The following is a 3,178-nucleotide window of genomic DNA, read 5'->3' as shown; positions in this document are numbered from 1 at the left end:
ATTATTATAATAAATAAATTCAAAAATAAAAAATAATATTTAAAAAAGCTTATGGGGAGAAAACACATTTATTTTTAATTATTTGAAAAAATATGAAATGGCTCATATAATTGGTTTTATTGTTGAACCCTCAGCTTGCAGACATATTGGATTTTCGCTAACCCAGGGAGCAAAAAAGTCAAATATTAAAAGTAAAAAAATGTACACTACAAAATTTACATTTTAAGTGAATCATAAATAATTGTCTTTCTTTCTTAAAATAAAAAATTAAATCGTTTTCAATAGAGGACAAATTTCATAAAATGAAAGACTCTATGGTCCAAATGGTTCTACTTTTTCCCTTTTTAAATCAAATAAAAAAATATATTTTCAATTAGACAATAATTTTTTCGTCAATCAGAAGGCAGAAATAATTTTTATAATATCATAAGAATATTACATTTTTTAGTCTGTCATTTTTGTTACATTCCCATTCAAATTTTCCCGCAAGAATTACGACTTGTTGCGCAGCTGGAGTCAAATCACCTTTAAAAATACAGAAATTAAATGAAAATAAACCCTTTGATGATGAAAACTAAAGAAAAATATTTTGAATAAAAAACCAGTAATTACTCATTGATTAATTAAGGAATTTTATCATGTACAAAAACCAAAACAAATACATGTTTTGACAATGGTAGTAGGGTAGCCGACAATTCTCTGACAATAACAAGAAAGATGGACGCCTTGACGTTTGGCTCGCACAGGTAAATAATAAAATGTAAACAAAATAGAAATCAATATTTTACGAATGACGTTTTATATTGAATTTCTAAAATTTTAGATTGGTGCATCTTGATCTTAAAGGGGCCCCACCTCGTGTCTCTTATTTCGAAAAGGTAAGCCTTAAAAAACAAGAATTGAATATTTATTGTTTACATTTTTATATCGCATTCTTGACATTAGTCATTTTCACATTCAAATAGTACATTGGTTTTTTTATTTTTTTATTATGTTATAGTTGAGAGAATTCATTTTTTTAATTGAATTGTTTAAATTCTAACCTAAAAGATGTTCTACGTCGCAATTAAAATCGATTTCTTATTTATTTCTTATTTTTTTAAACTGTATTTTGAGTAGATTTATTTTGCAAATCTGTAGATTTCAGGCTTCGGACTCGTTTGAGAAATTCAAAATAGTGACAAGAGTAGCATAACTGTGATTTAACTATTTTTGAAATCAGTGAAAAAATCGTAATATTTTTCGGTGAAAGTTAATTTTTTTTAATTAAAAAGTTTAAGAATATGTTCTGGGTTCGGAATTCATATATTTTGATTAAAATTTCTACCATTTGGTTGAAAATTTTTATTATTTTGTAAAAAAATTCAAATATTTTGTTAAAAAGATTTTAAATAGTTGCCTATTTAGTTGAAAATTCGTTATTTTTTTTGTTGAAAATTAATTTTTGCGTGTAAACTGATTATTTTTAGTTGAAAATTTAACTATTAAATTAAAAGGTGAACTGCTTTATTAAAAACACGTTTTATTGGTCAGAAATGGAACTATTTTTTTTAAACAAATTTTTTTTTTGAAAATTGATCCTTTGTAGTTTAAAAAATTGAACTATAAACATTTTTCGATTGGTAGAAAATTAATCTTCTTTGAAAATTCTACTACTTCTTTCAAATTTGAAATTTTTTATTCAAAATTCAATTCATTGACTCAAGCTTTATATTTTTTATGAAAAAATTTGTTTTTTTTTGTTGTTGAAAACTTACTTTTTATAGTTTAAAATTCAACTATTTTTGTTGTGTGTTCAATATTACTTGTTTTGTTGGAAAATTGAAATTTTTGTTGAAAATGATTTTTTTTAATTGAAAATTTAGTTATTTCTAAATTGGTTAAAAATTGATCGGTTTTAGTCAAAAAATCTGAAATTCGGTTGAAAATTTATACACTTTCTTGCAAATTCTTTTTTTTTAATTGGCCTTTTGTAAATTAAAATTCCACTATAAATACTTTTCGTTTGGTATAAAATTAATATTCTTGTTTAAAAATTCTGTATTTATGTTTTTGATTTTAAAAATTCCTTTTTTTATAATTGATAATTTTTAGTTCAAAATTCAACTGGTACATTTTTCGTTGGAAATTCATATTTTTTAGTTGAAAATTCAACTATTCCTAATGGATCAAAATTAATTTTTTTGGCTTCAAATTAAACTGATTCATTTTTTTTTCAAAATTAATTCTTTTTATTGAAATTTTCATTATTCCATACTTGGTTAAAAATTGGTTGGTTTTAGTCAAAAAATCTGAAATTCGGTTGAAAATTTATACACTTTCTCGCAAATTCTTTTTTTTTTAATTGGCCTTTTGTAAATTGAAATTCCACTATAAATATTTTTCGTTTGGTATAAAATTAAGCTTCTTGTTTAAAAATTCTTTATTTATGTTTTTCATTTTAAAAATTCCTTTTTTTATAATTGATAATTTTTAGTTCAAAATTCAACTGGAATATTTTTTGTTGGAAACTCATATTTTTTATTTAAAAATTCAAAATATCTTTAATAATTCAAAATTAATTTTTTTACCCGCAACTTAAATTGATTCATTTTCTGCTGAAAATCGAAATATTTTGTTGGAAATTCGTTTTTTTTTGTTGAGAATTTGCTTTTTTTAAAATTGAGAATTTTTAGTTGTAAATTCAACTGTTAATTTTTTTTCAAAATTAATTTTCTTGTATTGAAAATTTCATTATTCCATACTTGGTTAAAAATTGGTTGGTTTTAGTCAAAAATTCGGAAATTTGGTTGAAAATTGATGTATTTTCTTAAAAATTCTTTTTTTTTATTGGTCATTTGTAAATGAAAATTCAACTATAAATACTTTTCGTTTGGTATAAAATTAATATTCTTGTTTAAAAATTCTTTATTTATGTTTTTGATTTTAAAAATTCCTTTTTTTTTATAATTGATAGTTTTTAGTTCAAAATTCAACTGGTACATTTTTCGTTGGAAATTCATATTTGTTAGTTGAAAATTCAACTATTCTTAATGGTTCAAAATTAGTTTTTTTACCCGCAAATTAAACTGATTCATTTTCTGCTGAAAATCGAATTATTTTGTTGAAAATTCGTTTTTTTTTTTTTTTTGAGAATTTGCTTTATTTAAATTTGAGAATTTTCAGTTGAAAATTCAAC

General features: G+C 22.2%; 1 pseudogene; it reads left to right on the top strand.

The window, feature by feature from the left end:
* Nucleotides 1-3,178, top strand: part of LOC117172187 — a 90,899-nt pseudogene that overhangs the window by 17,942 nt on the left and 69,779 nt on the right.

The sequence above is a fragment of the Belonocnema kinseyi genome, chromosome 4 (assembly GCF_010883055.1).
Source record: "Belonocnema kinseyi isolate 2016_QV_RU_SX_M_011 chromosome 4, B_treatae_v1, whole genome shotgun sequence".
In the NCBI taxonomy this organism is placed as follows: Eukaryota; Metazoa; Arthropoda; class Insecta; order Hymenoptera; family Cynipidae; genus Belonocnema; species Belonocnema kinseyi.
The sequence above is the reverse complement of the archived record's forward strand: the minus strand, read 5'-3'. Positions and strand labels throughout refer to the sequence as shown.